We start from the raw sequence: 16,504 nt of genomic DNA, 5'->3' as shown, positions 1-16,504 counted from the left end.
TTAGATTTTATTTTTTCTATAGATATAAGAATTTTTGTACAGCATGCTGAGCAAAGCTGTTTTTTAAAGAATGATACATTGGGTAAAAGGCAAAAGCAATTAACAGAGGACTAGGGAACAAACTAGAAAACAGAAATGTGTTTTCTAAGAGCAGGGAGATAAGGGGCAGAGCAAATGGGAAAAGGAAGCTGGTACCTATAATTCAACGTAAATGCTTTGGGTCTTATTCAGTAAAGATTTGCTCTGCTCCATAGACAGAGAATGAAGAAAAGTCCTTTTTTAATAAAGCTGTTAAGGTCAAATATGTTGGTTTATAGATATGTTAAGACTCAAATGTTATTTTCTTGTGAAATATACTAGTACCCTTAATTTTATTTTTGATACAAATTTAACAATGTTCATGTAAAATAGGCTCAGAAAACAAATCATTTATCCATCCTTAGATTTGCCCAATCATATTGAAGTTGATCCCCCCTTTGTAGCCTGACTTACAAGCTGCAGCTGGGAATGTGATGGCATTGGACTACAGATGCTACAATTCTTATTATATTTTATTAAGCTGAAACAAGAGATGCAGTAACCTCTCAAAGGGAGTTCAGCTGTCGCAGAAGTTTCCACTCTCCAGTAATTACTCTGTAAGGGAACACAATTTGAGAAAAATTACAAAAGTCATTCTAGGTATCATATAATACAGAATTATTGCCTAAAAATAAACTTGTGTACTCTTGGAGCACCCAAAGAATTTCCACAAACTTGATCTTCCATTCTTTTAAACATTACTATAACTAGGTTTTATACATTTAAAATGTGATATGCAAACTTTACCAATAAGAAACTCAAATATATAACTTTCAAATTTTTCTTAACACTCCGTTAATTGGCATTAGTGTGTTTTTAGTAGCAATAGACAAAAAAAGTAATTCATTCTTAAAGCTGAACCACAGACTAGGATCTACTAGTTAAATAAACATCCAGGGTCTGATTCCAATGTTTATACTCAATTTGCAGTAGCTAGTGGGCTGCCCTAGAGATAAATGGAACAAGAAATACTGTACATAAAGAGGTCGATTTTCAAAGAGTTTAGGCTTCTAACTTTTGGAGTTAGACTCCTAAATTGGCCCTTTTGAAAATTTACTAGGGTTGAGTCCCTAAATTTAGGCTTCTGGTTTCATTAGGAGCCTAAAAAAAGGGTGGCTACCAGGATGGAGAAACAGTTAGGAGCTTATTGAATTTCAGAATTAGGAACCTAATTTAGGGTCCTAAATCTAGGCAAAGAAATAGCAGCCTGAAATTTAGGGGCTGAACTTTTAGGGACCTAAATTCATGTGAATTTTCAGCTGAAAGCTTAGGTACCTAATTTAGAGGCCTAAATTTAGGAGTTCACCTTTTTTTGAATATCGGCCCCTCAGGGTCTTTCTCTGATCGAATAATATTGGAACTAATATTGCATAAATTGTGTTTTTTCATTAAATGCTGCATATCTTATATTTGGAATTTTTTATTAGATGCATAAAATCAATATGGGATTTATTTTAAAGGTGCATAGAGATACATTAGATTTACCACTTAGGTTTAGTCTCACTTCTTCTTGCATAGTTACATTGTCATTAATGACATATAAAGGCCAAATTGGTCCATCCAGTTTACCCAATTGAGATACAGACGCTTTGGATAGATGTGCATATAAATTCCCATATGTAACCCAATACCAGCTCCCTTCCCCTCTCCCAAATTATGATCTTTTACCTGACCTCTCAACTCTTTCCCTACCACCATCTTCCATATCCATCCCAAAAATATCCAAAATCCACTAAAAGTGCTGTCCTCCACCCTTTTACTAGTAGGCCATTTCAGGCCTCCTCATCTTTGACTTTGATTCTTACCAGGACAGTACTTAATTCATCACCCAGGCTCCCTTCTATATCTTCTTTATCCAATTCTGTTGTCCAAAAAATCTGGCTACCCCATGCTCTTGAAAGTTTGGGCTTTAATCATGGTGCCTCCATACAGGTTACTCCACTCTTCTTGGATCTCTGATGCTGTTGTGTCACTGCTGTTAGGGTTTTAATCACAGCTCCGTGCAGGCTTTCCAAACACCTTGGAAGCCTCGTGAAGTCATAACACTAATGTTAGGATTATAACTGCCGGTCCATGCTGGTTACCCCAATGCTTTCTTGGAAGCCCAATGTAGCCCTGCTACTGCTGTTTTGGGTTGTAACTGCTGCTCGATGCAAGTTACCCTACTTCTACTTTAACAACTTCTTTGCTACTAGGGATCCTTTGCATTTATCTCAAACTTTTAAAAATTCTGTTGTTATTTTTCTCTCTACCACATTCTCCAAGAGTCCATACCATGCATCCCCCACTTTTTCCATGAAGAAATATTTTCCCTCATTGCTCCTTAGTCTCCACCTCTGAAGCCTCAAACTATAATTTCTTGCTCTAGAGCATTTTGTCTTCTGAAAAAAGTATGCTTCATGTACCTGATTCATACTTCTGAGTCATTAAAGGTCTCCAACATATCCCCCCATTTCTCCTTTCCTCTAGGATATACAAATTCAGGTCCCTAGGTTTTATGTTAAATGGTTTCTGTTGCAGATCCTGCAATGTGATAAGGCAATGTGCATAACCAGAGAAATTGTAAGGGAAATTATACCCAGAAGCAAAAAGGAGGTGATAATGCCTCTGTACAGGCCATTGGAGAGACCTCACATAGAATATTGCATTCAGTTCTGAAGGCTGTACTTCTGAAAGGATATAGAAAACCTGAAGTCAGTTCAGAGACCATTTTTGTAGCCACCTGTGCCACCTTGGGACCCACTCCCCAGGCTACTCATTATGGACATCATATTGGAAAAGCTTTGCTGAAATCCAGGTAAATCACATCCAGAACATGCACATGATCTAATTTTCTATTTACCTAATCAAATAAATCAATCACGTTTGTTTGTCATGTTGTCCCTCTGGTAAAACCATGCATCCTCAGATCCTGCTGGATTCTAGATTTTAGATCATTCACTCTCCTTTTCTTCAGTAAAGTCTCAATCACCGAAGTATAAGTAAATGCCTGTAATTTTCAACCTCTTCTCTGCTATCATTTATTAAAAGAGGGACAACATCTGCTCCTCTCCAGTCTGAGGGATCACTCCCATTCCCAAATATCTATTGAGCATTACTTTCAGCGAGCCCACCAGATCTGAACTTCATTAATTTTCTAGGATGTATTCCATTGGGCCCATGACTTTGTCAACTTTCAGTTTTACTTGATCAAGATAAACACTCAATTCCATAAATGCATGGGTATCCATCCCATTCATAAAGATAAATATATATATATATATATATATATTGTGATGCAGCACAACCCAGCCAGGGATGGAAAAAACCTGGGCATGGTAAGAGAAAGCCAAGCAGTACCCGTGGTAAACAGCAGAGGGTGATACGGAAGAAAGGGAGGGCTACAACTCCCAGGTTTTTAGAGCCACCACCTGACCTGTGGGCTGAGCCAGAGCTGGAACAGGTGTTGGAATCAAGGGGTAATGATTCTGACACAGCTGAATCAATGGAAATAGAAGAGGATGGCATGTCGGCCTGGTGGCAGTGGCCAGAAAAATCTAGCTCCTCAGAGCAAGAGGAGGATGAGATGGAGGTAGACTCTCAGACGGAGAGCTCCTCCAGTTCTGCTATGGATACAGAGTGAGTAACCAGAATGGGGGATGGTAAGGGAATGTTAGTTTAAAAGAATGTTTTGGGCTTACATTGTGAAACTAGTTAAACACTAACTGTTTGGCGTGGGAAGGCCCTAACTGTTGCACAACAAGAGGGGAGTTGGGGAGTGTTGTGTTTTCCCCCCAAGTGGGAGCAGTAATAGCGGACTAATGTGAACACATTGCTTGTGACCATTGTTCTTGGGAACTGCTGGATATTAATGAGAGGATAAAGGAGCAGCACTGTTGGAACTGCATTACAAACTGTTTTATAAAACTACTTGGGAGTGAAGGGGCTGGGCCCTCTGCTCTCACTAAGAGAACCCTCGAGCCCAGATAGGGTGGTGCCAGTCAGAACCAAGGACTGAGAAGCTTTGCTGACTGCAGGCCTGCCTAGAGAAAGAGGAGTGACTTACGGGAGAGGAGTCTGGAGACAGGGAGGAGTGGTAGATTGGTGCACCGCCGGCAGAGAGCCTTTACAATATATATATATATATATATATATATATATATATATATATATACTGCTAACCATTGGCAAGTATAGATATATATATATATATATACTGCTAACCATTGGCAAGTATATATATATATATATATATATATATATATATATATATATATACTTCAACAGTGAATAGAAAAGTATTTACTGTATTTACCTTTTCTTCTTTTTCCTTTCTTCCTTTCCACCTTGGCAATTATACCAAGTCATACCATTCAATGATCACTGGTGCTCAGGTGGGCATCTATCTGGATCTTAGAAATATTTTGGCCACTCATAAGAACCAGGTCCAGAGTCACCCTTTCCCTCATGAAAGCCCCTTGAAAAGAGTCCAGGATCTCTACTTGTAACCAAGTCTGCAGACAAAATACTCCAATCCACATCTACCAGATTAAAATCTTCCACCAACACCTCCCCCTCTATTACCATCTTTTGAATGTTTTTGACCAGAACTCTGTCCACTCCCTCCATGTAATTCATAAGTCTGTAGGTCATACCACTGCACATTCAAGAGCTATCTCCTATTTCCAAGACAGCCCTAGTTCATCTTCCTTTCCCTACTCACCAAGCATTTGAATTGCAATAATGTTCATGTAGGAATCCTCAAGTTCCCATTGTTTCATTCCCTAGCCTAGTCTTTGGGATAGGTATGCATCAGGAGTTTGCAAACCATCCCTGTGAGGCTCCTCCTAGAGGTTGTCTGGATGAGATCTGCAACCTGCACAAAAAACAGGCTGAACTACAGATAGTTATGGCAGTGTTTTGGAGTTTGTGCAGAAAGGAGAGGGCTGGAAGATTTCTCACTGCTGGGCCCTACAGCCTAACATATGAGAGTGGAGAAATAGAGAAGTTGATTCCTGATTCAGTATCTGGCAGGGAGAATTAAAAGTTTGGAGAGAATTGGCTGATCCTTTAAACTTTTTTTCCCCTTTCCTGCCTGGGAGAAGATTGTTGGCTTTTCCCCATTTCAGGAGGGCAGAAATTAAGAGAATTCTGATTCCCATTCCACAGTCCTGGGACTTTGTGAAAACTGAAAAGGATTTTCTTTTTGATGCTTTTTGTTTGAGAGGACTTTTTTTTTTTTTTTTGCTACTCCTGACCAGCTTGAAGGAGTCGGAGTACTGAATTTATGCTGTTGGGATTCTGGTCGGGGGGGCCCTGGAGAAACACCAAGATAGAGACAGGTGTATCCCACAGCCTTGCTAGGAGCCTGGTTTGCATCACTGGGAGCACGGGTGAACCTAGCAACTGCCACTGCGGAGAAGGAACCAGGACAGATACTTGGATCTGAATGGGCGATTGCTTTGAATTCATTGACGGATTACTTTGAGGCTTTGGATACAGTAAAAGTTATTTTTTGGAACACCCCACTAATAAGTCCTGTGTGTCAAGTCAGATGGTGAATTTCCTGTCAAGACAGCCAAATGTGAGTACCAAAAGGAGAGAAAGAGACAGAGACTGTGCTACCCCGTGTGCTTTGGGCCTTAAAGACTGAATCCTCCTCCCCACTCGACAGAGCCCCGGTACCTGGGGCCTGGGAAGAGAGAGAGGAAGAGAGAGTTGTGGCCCTGGGACAGTGTGCCCCTGCATTCTGGATGATCCCCCAAAGAGGGGGTTACATTCATTTTTACATAAAGAGCTACTCCTCCCTCTTTTCTGCCCTGTCTGTCCTTCTTAAGCATTCTATAGCCTGGTATGACCATACATGGAACTCAGTGAACTATATTTCCATGATAGCAACAATATCCCGATCTGCCTCCATATTTGCAATGTTATTACTTAGTCTAAGAACCTGTGTGCTTATAGCATTCCAGCTAGTTCTCCTTGGCTTGCTAGACTTAAGAACATAAGAACATAAGAAAATGCCATACTGGGTCAGACCAAGGGTCCATCAAGCCCAGCATCCTGTTTCCAACAGTGGCCAATCCAGGCCAAAAGAACCTGGCAAGTACCCAAAAACTAAGTCTATTCCATGTTACCATTGCTAATGGCAGTGGCTATTCTCTGAGTGAACTTAATAGAAGGTAATGGACTTCTCCTCCAAGAACTTATCCAATCCTTTTTTAAACACAGCTATACTAACTGCACTAACTACATCCTCTGGCAACAAATTCCAGAGTTTAATTGTGCGTTGAGTAAAAAAGAACTTTCTCCGATTAGTTTTAAATGTGTCCCATGCTAACTTCATGGAGTGCCCCCTAGTCTTTCTACTATCCGAAAGAGTAAATAACCGATTCACATCTACCCATTCTAGACCTCTCATGATTTTAAACATCTCTATCATATCCCCCCTCAGTCGTCTCTTCTCCAAGCTGAAAAGTCCTAACCTCTTTAGTCTTTCCTCATAGGGGAGTTGTTCCAATCCCCTTATCATTTTGGTAGCCCTTCTCTGTACCTTCTCCATCGCAATTATATCTTTTTTGAGATGCGGCGACCAGAATTGAACACAGTATTCAAGGTGCGGTCTCACCATGGAGCGATAAAGAGGCATTATGACATTTTCCGTTTTATTCACCATTCCCTTTCTAATAATTCCCAACATTCTGTTTGCTTTTTTGACTGCCGCAGCACACTGAACCGACGATTTCAATGTGTTATCCACTATGACACCTAGATCTCTTTCTTGGGTTGTAGCACCTAATATGGAACCCAACATTGTGTAATTATAGCATGTAATTATGTATAAATGCTAGGGATGTGCATTTGTTTTCAACGAATGTGTTATCCGCAATGAATAGGTCCCTATTCGTTTGATTCATGGGTCCGCGAAACACATGGTGATCCCCCATGAATGAAACATATCATATTAGTTTCATTCGTTTGGTTTGCAGTGCTTTCTTAGTAGCCTTTTGACTTCCCCAATTTGTTTTTTGTTTTTAAAAGAGCCACTTGCTCACTTCGCGAAGCGGCCCCCGATCCCTCGAGTGATTTACATTCACCCGTGTGAATCCTTTGGTGATTTTGTAGGCCTCTGTCATTCCCCCCCTTACGATTTTCACCTCTCCTCCCGCAGGGTCCAGGCAGCGTCCAGGGGGGGTGAGGGCGGCAGGCGAAAGGAGGCATACAGAACGGCCGCCAGCCACCGCCCCATGGGTCAAAGAGCGGATGCAAGAGCATTCGGGCATGCAAGGTAAGGCGTGCCAGAGTCTCACGTGTGCCCTGTCCAGTCCCGGGTCCCGGTCCGTAGCTCGGCCGGTCCAGCACAAGCACATAAAACTGGCGCTAATCTGTTCTCTCGGGCGTACATATGCGCACGTCCCCACCCCCGGTTCATCCCTTTCCATCCCCCAGATTTTCTCCTCGGCCCGCAATGATCCTCCGCAGCCCCTGCCGATCTCTACCCACTCCGTGAATAGCGCCCCCCCCCCCCCCCACCTCAGCTCTGCCAGCCTGTCTTGCCCCTATCAAAACCACAGGGACTAGACTACCTCAGCTCTGCCAGCCTGTCTTGGCCCTATCAACTTTTTGCCACTCTGCCTTCCTGCCATACACCAGACGACTCTACTCCTTGTGGTGTTCTTACTACTATCATGGTTCCTCAGTTTGTTGGTGCTAGTCTTTCTTTGCTGCTTGTCCCTTTATCAGCGCCTTGTGGTTTTTTCTGACACCCTTTCTGCTTGTTATGTTCCCCCTTCATTGTGCTGTAGGATGTTGATACCACTTGTCTTGCAACTTTGCCTCTCGTACTGCCTTCGAGGGTTCATGCATCTGTTATCGGTGCTCTCTTTTGAAACTGGGGAGTGTTTTTGACACTCTCACTGCTGCTTTGCACCTCTGTTAATGCACTCTTGCCACTCCTGGTACCCCTTTGCCCCTTTACAGTGCCTTAGGCTATTCATGCCACTTTGGTGCCACTTTGCCACAGTCTAAGTACCTTAGAGCTCTTTTCTCGTTCCGATGATTGCTCCACAGAAGTTTCATCCAAATTGATAAGAAAACCCCAATTCTGCAGCCCAAAATAGGCTGCAAATACTTCCCCATTGACTTTAATGGCAAACAGAAACAAATGAAACTAATAAACGAATTGGGTTTTTTTCCCTATGAAATTAATTTGGGTCCCCACAAAACGAAAATACAAAATGAAACATTTTTTCCTTCTGCACATCCCTAATACATGCTGTCCTTATCTACTCTGTTGCTCAAGGATAAATTAGTGAGGTTCTCACTTTTATGATTTTCCCTACAATCTTTATTTGGTTGTTTGGTATAATTTTCTAGGCTAAATGCCTGTCAATATATGATTATATGACTATCACTTACGACAATTTTTCCTTTCACAAAAAGATTTAGGCAGTCACTACATCTTCTTGTTCTGTAACCACCACCACCACGCCCTCTTAACAAGGGCATCCCATTCAAAGAATGCTGAGCACTAGCCAACTATTTGCAGCCTCTGGGAAAAACACATGGATTCGTGCTGTGGGGAGCAGAATTCACCTGCATGGCCCACGAGATCACCAAATAAAACCAGTCCGCTCCAAAATAGCAGAAAAGTTTGCTGAGAATGTATCAACAGTCCAACAGAGACATAATCACACCACAGTTCACAGAAATCAGAGCCAAAAACAGTACAGTTTCTTCCAGAATATTAACAAATCATACAGTACATGCAGACACAGGTATTAGTCTGATTAAGTTTAGTTCCACGCTAGGATCCTGGGAAATTCCATCGAGTCTTCTATTTGTTTCAGTCCACACAGGAAAATCTGCAGAAACCCCATGTTCCAAATTTAGTTACTCATACTTGGCTCGCTTGCCCAGGACAAGTCCTCCCACTGCTTCCTCATAGTAAGAACTTGAGTGGGCCCTTTTCACTTGCAGAAGAGAATCTTCTCCTCTAGAAATCACACTGGAACCCCAAGATATGATACAGCTGCCCCCAACAAAAACTCATTGTACAAACTGACCTAGAACCCTTCGGACTCCAGGCTATGACTCCTCCCAGTGCCTCATAGAAGCAACTTATTTACATCCTTTGCCCATCCCCTTTGTGGGAAGAACCTTGCTATCTCTCACAATACCAGTAACACCTCCTGAGCCTCCCATTGCTAGAAAACCTTTCATTTTAAAGAATAGTACACTCTAGTGAACCTAGACTGGGGTTAAACTTGCTGCCATCAACACACACAAAAAATGGGAAATCACAAAAAAAAAACCCCAAACATTCTATATATATAATACTTAACCACTTATGCAGCATACAAGAAAACATGTTTGAATAAAAACAGCAGCAACCCAACAAATGACATTTCCTTTCAATGAGACATATTTCAAGGAGGCCTCCTAGAATCCTATGGCCAGCATAGGTATCTATCTTGAAAGGAGAGATGATGATGAATGTTGCCATCTGCTGACAAAAACTGGTTACCACACTATAAAAATTGACAAGGCATGATTTTTCCTCTCATAAAGGGAAAAATGACATACAACAAGAAATATGCTGAAATTCTGCAGACATTTTAACTCCTTGGACCATGTTAGAGAGTTCATAGCCAAATGCTTCACAATAACCAAGCAACTTCCATCTTTACAACCTGTACCCTGTTACTGCATGTGAAGAGAGGAATAATAAATCCATTGACAGAATTTCAGCCATTAAAAAAAAAAAAGCATAAATATTAAGAACATAAGAAATTGCCATATTGGGTCAGACCAAGGGTCCATCAAGCCCAGCATCCTGTTTCCAACAGTAGCCAATCCAGGCTACAAGTACCTGGCAAATCCCGAAAAACTAAGTTTATCCCATGCTACTGATGCTAGTAATAGCAGTGGCTATTTTGTAAGTCGGCTTGATTAATAGCACGTAATGGACTTCTCCTCCAAGAAGTTATCCAAACCTTTTTTAAACCCAGCTATACTAACTGCACTAATCACATCCCCTGGCAACAAATTCCAGAGTTTAATTGTGCGTTGAATGAAAAATAATTTTCTCCGATTAGTTTTAAATGTACAACATGCTAACTTCATGGAGTGCCCCCTAGTCCTTCTATTATCCGAAAGAGTAAATAACCGATTCACATTTACCCGACCTAGACCTCTCATGATTTTAAACACCTCTATCATATCCCCCTCAACCTTCTCTTCTCCAAGCTGAACAGCCCTAACCTCTTTAGTCTTTCCTCATAGGGAAGCTGTTCCATCCCCTTTATCATTTTGGTAGCCCTTCTCTGTACCTTCTCCATCGCAACTATATCTTTTTTTAGATGCAGCGACCAGAATTGTACACAGTATTCAAGGTGTGATACAGAGACATTATGACATTTTACGTTTTATTCACCATTCCCTTTCTAATAATTCCTAACATTCTATTTGCTTTTTTGACTGCCGCAGCACACAATGAGCCGATGATTTCAATGTATTATCCACTATGACGCTTAGATCTCTTTCCTGGTTGGCAGCTCCTAATATGGAACCTAACATCGTGAAACTACAGCAAGGGTTATTTTCCCCTATATGCATCACCTTGCTCTTATCCACATTAAATTTCATCTGCCAGTTGGATGCCCAATTTTCCAGTCTCACAAGGTCCTCCTGCAATTTATCACAATCTGTTTGTGATTTAACTACTCTGAAAATTTGATTATCTCACTCATCTAATTCCTTTCTAGATAATTTATAAATATATTGAAAAGCACGGGTCCCAGTACAGATCCCTGAGGCACTCCACTGCCCATCCCCCTCCACTGAGAAAATTGTCCATTTAATCCTACTCTCTGTTTCCTGTCTCCCAACCAATTTGTAATCCACGAAAGGACATCACCACTTATCCCATGACTTTTTTACTTTTCTTAGAACTCTCTCATGAGGAACTTTTTCAAATGCCTTCTGAAAATCCAAATACACTAAATCTACCGGTTCACCTTTATCCACATGTTTATTAACTCCTTCAAAAGGTGAAGCAGATTTGTGAGGCAAGACTTGCCTTGGGTAAAGCCATGCTGACTTTGTTCCATTAAACCATGTCTTTCTATATGTTCTGTGAATTTGATCTTTAGAACACTTTTCACTATTTTTCTTGGCACTGAAGTCAGGCTAACTGGTCTGAAGTTTCCCGGATTGCCTCTGGAGCCCTTTTTAAATATTGGGTTACATTAGCCACCCTCCAATCTTCAGGTACAATGGATGATTTTATTGATAGGTTACAAATTTTAACTAATAGATCTGAAATTTCATTTTTGAGTTCCTTCAGAACCCTGGGGTGTATACCATTGGGTCCAGGTGATTTACTACTCTTCAGTTTGTCAATCAGGCCTAGGTTCATTGTGATTTGGTTCAGTCCATCTGAATCATTATCCATGAAAATCTTCTCCGGAATGGGTATCTCCCAACATCCTCTTCAGTAAACACCAAAGCAAAGAAATTGTTTAATCTTTCTGCCATGGCCTTATCTTCTCTAAGTGCCCCTTTAACCCTTCAATCATCTAACGGTCCAACTGACTCCCTTGCAGGCTTTCTGCTTTGGATATATTTTTTTAAGTTTTTACTGTGAGTTTTTGCCTCTACTGCCAAATTCTTTTCAAATTCTCTCTTAGCCTGTCTTATCAATGTCTTACTTTAACTTGCCATGCTTATGCTTTATCTTATTTTCTTCTGTTGGATCCTTCTTCCAATTTTTGAATGAAGATCTTTTGGCTAAAATAGCCTCTTTCACCTCACCTTTTAACCATGCCGGTAATCATTTTGCCTTCCTTTCACCTTTCTTACGGGTGGATTTTAAAAGCCTTGCTCGCGTAAATCCGGGCGGATTTACGCGAGCAGGGCCTTGCGTGCCGGCACGCCTATTTTGCATAGGCTGCCGGCACGCGCAGAGCCCCGGGACACGCGTAGGTCCTGGGGTTTTTCGAAGGGGGCGTGTCGGAGGCGTGTCGGGGGCAGGACCGGATGACGTGGCGTTTCGGGGGCGGGATGCGGCATTTTGGGGGCGGGACCGGGGGCATGGTGCCAGCTCGGGGGCGTGGCCCAGGCCTCCGGACCAGCCCCCGGGTTGGAAGACAGCGCGCCAGCAGTCCGCTGGCGCGCGTAGATTTACGTCTGCTTCTCGCAGGCGTAAATCTAGGGAGAAAGGTAAGGGGGGGGTTAGATAGGGCCGGGGGGGTGGGTTAGGTAGAGGAAGGGAGGGGAAGGTGAGGGGAGGGCGAAAGGAAGTTCCCTCCAAGGCCGCTCCGATTTCGGAGCGGCCTCGGAGGGAATGGAGGCAGGCTGCGCGGCTCGGCGCACACAGGCTGCCCAAAATCGGCAGCCTTGCACGCACCGATCCAGGATTTTAGAGGATACACGCGGCTATGCGCGTATCTTATAAAATCCAGCGTACTTTTGTTTGCGCCTGCTGCGCAAACAAAAGTACGCGATCGCGCTTTTTTAAAAAATCTACCCCACAATGTGTGGCATACATCTGGACTGTTCTTCTAGGATGGTATTTTTTTTAACAATGTCCACACCTAATTGCACACTTTTTACCTTTGCAGCTACTCCTTTCAGTTTTTTTCTAACTATTTTTCTCATTTTATCAAAGTTTCCCTTTTGAAAGCTTAGCACTAGAGCCGTGGATTTGCTTACTGTCCCCTTCCAGTCATTAATTCAAATTTGATCATATTATGATCATTATTGCCAAGCGGCAATATTTATCCACTTGTACACTGGGAGGAGTGGGGAACACACATTATCTTCAAAAATATTCTAACAATAGCACTGACAGGAAACCATTTTACCTTCAAAAATCATCCACCAACTATACAAGGAGTTGGTATGAACCCAGTTTATTCAGAATCCTCAATTAGTCACTAATCACTAGCAGGGAACATTCTTTTACACTTTTTTTGCACTAATCTCCTGGGTTGAGAAGATATACAGCAAAATATACCAGTAAAAACTCTGGGTTAAAAAAACTACTACAACTTTGTATATTCTCTGTGGGAAGAAAATACCTTCAAACTTATTACATAGGTAAACTTAGCTGCCGGCTCGTGGGGGGGGGGGGGGGGGGGGGTGAAGTCAACATGGATCAGCAACAGTGGGTGAAGGGTCTACATGCATCAGATTGCACCTGGGCCTGATCTGATGTTTGAAAGTGGGGTGGCAAGAGGTGCCTTATCTGATGCATATGATAAGTATGTTGGCCATCAGCGCCACCCCCTACAGCCCGATACCCAGGCATTTTGGCAAAACGCCACTGAAGTCACTCCTATCTATGGCCTTATTTTCTTCTGCCAACCCCCTAATCCATCCTTTGCACCTGGATGCACTATATGCTTAGAAAGGACTTCCTGAATTGATACACCATGAACCCTCTCTTGCCTTATTCAAATCCAGTCTAAACACACCTTTTTGAGGCTGCTTTAATTTTATTTATTTATTTTAAAAAATGTATAAACCACCTACATCAAATAACTGCAGTGTACAGTGCAACACACATCATCAAATACAGACTAAACAATAAAATTCACATAAAACAGCAAGGGTCAAACATTGCTAAATGCCTCAATAAATAAATAAGCTTTTAGTTGCTTCCTAAAAGTTTTAATATCCTGCACGAATCGTAGCTGTTTTGATAGCGCATTCCACAGTTGTGGTCCAATAACAGAAAATGCCCTTCCTCTACATGCTGAATTAGCTTTGGTGAGGGCATAGTTAATAACAAATCATCCCAAGATTGCAATGATCATTGTAGCTCATATAATGTCAAAAGTGCGGACAAATATAAAGGGCCTTTTTCTGTAATTGATTTAAACACATTTTAAATTTGATCCTCTGCTCCACAGGGAGCCAATGTAATTTTACCAGTGTTGGTGTTATATAATCCCTAGGCCCACCTTGTAGCACCAGATGAGCAGCAGCATTCTGCAACAGTTGCAGAACATGCAGTCAGTATTTAGAAAGTATGATTAATAAGGCATTGCAATAATCTACACCAGTTAAAATAAAAGCTTCAATAACTGTTCTAAAATCACTTTGAGATAAAATATAACTTAAATATTGCAATAAACATAATTTATAAAACCCAGAATGCAGTAACATAATTTATAAAACCCAGAATGCAGTAACATTTAAATAAAGGACATAATTTAAAGAGTCAATTTGAAATCCCAAGTCATGAACTGACTCAGTGATCGGGCAACAGTCCCCTCACACATCAACCCGGTACAAGAATTGGAGACCAATTGCTTCGAAATCCACATTGCTTCTGTTTTTGTTAAATTGAACACCAACAGGTTAACTGACATCCAAGATTTTATAGTCTAAAGGCACTGAGTAACTTGAGCCAATGTGCTTTCAAGATCTGATTTTAAAAGAAAAACCAATTGAATATCGTCAGCATATATTTTTTTAAAAAGTACACGTTGCTCTAAAATTGTTCATCATGAGCAAAGATATATGTGACGGACCTTTCCCTTACATCACCTTTAAGCCATCCAGTGCTCCTACCATGTGACAGGGGCCGGCCAATGGCACAGATACCCTGTCACATGGTAAGAGCAAAGGCCATCGGCGCCATTTTTATTAGTGGCAGCCGACGGCCCGAGAGCGGGAGATCGCTCCCGGGACCCCTACTGGACCACCAGGTACCTGTAAAAAGTTTTTTTGGGGGGTCGGGAGGGTGGGGAAAGCTAAGGGATTAGTTTTAAAGGGTCAGGATGGGTTATTTTTGTGTGCCATTTTTCCCGCCCTCCCCCAAAACGATAAGAGAACCCCCACGAACAATATCATGGGGTTTTCCTATTGTTTTGGGGGAGCCCCCGATTTCTGACGATTTTGAAAATATCGTATGATATTTTCAATCGACCGAAGCCCGATTCACATCCCTATTACATATACATTAAACAATGTAGGTGAAAGTAGGGACCACTGAGGGCCACCTACTATTAAATTACACCAGGTTGAACAACCTTCACCATTTTTAACCTGAAAAGATCTCAGATAAGAACGAAGTAAATCAAGTAAGAATCTGACTACCAATACCTAAATCACTAAGATGACACAACAAAAACATGATTTACAGTATTGAATGCTGACGATACATCTAAAAGAGCAAGTTTGCTTATCGTAAATGGTGTTTCCATAGATAGCAGGATGAATTAGCCATGTTCTCTGGGTGACATCCTCCAGGCGGCACAAGGCAGAGCTTCTCTCTCAAAATACAGAGCTTTGCTCTGTGCGCCTGCGCAGCTGTTCCCACACAATTACCTCCTCTCCTCAGTTGATAAGATAGCCGGTAAAGTGCAGCAATGTAAAGGAAGGCTATCCAAGGAGAAGAGTGGGGCCACGTGGCTAATTCATCCTGATATCTGTGGAAAATTTGCTTTTTACCTGTCAATAAGCAAGCTGAATTAGCCATGCTCTCTGGGAGTCCCCAGCTTAGGGTTGTTTTGGATATATTGAGAGTGACACAGTCATTAGATGATGTTACTCTTTGTTCTGTGTACAACCCGCATGTTTCGTGGACAACCATGATTTCCAGCAGTATGATGTAACACTGCCAATCCCACCAAGATGTCCAAAGTTGACTGTTGTTCGAGACAATAGTAAGATGTGAAGGTATGGTCCAAGACCGTATAGCGGCTTTGCAAATATCCAACAAATGTATCTTTGCACAAATGTGTGATAGAAGCTGCAGTAGCTCTAATCTAATGTACTTTAATGGAGCCTACTAGTTGAGTAGAATGTTCTGAATAGCAAAACTGATTAACATAAGAACATGATATGGTAGTCACAAAATAAGAGAGTACAGACCCCCTACTTATTAAACCACAACACACATATATAGGGAGTCCAATAACATCAATCTGAGAGTTCTAATACATCATATCCTCATATAACAATTTATTCTTAATTATCTCACTCAATTAAAGTACAATATTTATACAATACATATACAGAATTTTCATAAATGTATCCATTAATACATACATTAACATTGATGCAAAGAGCTGTGCAACCTGATATACATACCACCATAACATCAATAACCCAAGTACATTAGCAGCAATACATTAGCAGCAACATCTTAAAATACCCCATTTCAGCCATTCATCCACATACACTCCCCCCTTTTTTTAAAAACCACCCCCCGTCTAAGATCACCACTACTTGTCAGGTTGAGATTCTCTTCATTTGGTTCTGCTCAACCTCAAATACAGTCTGTGTGGGAGCAATCCTCCACGTCCCAACAAGGATCCCTGTTTTGCCGCAGCTTCTTCAGGGGACAATTTACTCCCAACTCAACCAAAGAGAAGCGAAGCCTTCCAGCCTTCTGCCCTCTGAAATACTGCACCTTCACAAGAGTCAGCGACAG

The 16,504-nt window shown here is 41.6% G+C and overlaps 1 long non-coding RNA gene across 1 annotated transcript in view; it reads right to left on the bottom strand.

The window, feature by feature from the left end:
* Nucleotides 1-357: 357 nt before the first annotated feature.
* LOC115099272 overlaps nt 358-16,504 on the bottom strand; it is a 67,614-nt gene continuing 51,467 nt past the window's right edge. The window contains exon 3 of the long non-coding RNA XR_003858728.1: nt 358-633. This is a non-coding gene — a long non-coding RNA (uncharacterized LOC115099272). The remainder of the gene's footprint in view (nt 634-16,504) is intronic.

Source organism: Rhinatrema bivittatum, chromosome 9 (assembly GCF_901001135.1).
Source record: "Rhinatrema bivittatum chromosome 9, aRhiBiv1.1, whole genome shotgun sequence".
Classification (NCBI taxonomy): domain Eukaryota; kingdom Metazoa; phylum Chordata; class Amphibia; order Gymnophiona; family Rhinatrematidae; genus Rhinatrema; species Rhinatrema bivittatum.
Note: the sequence above shows the minus strand (reverse complement) of the source record. Positions and strands in the feature narration are given on the sequence as shown.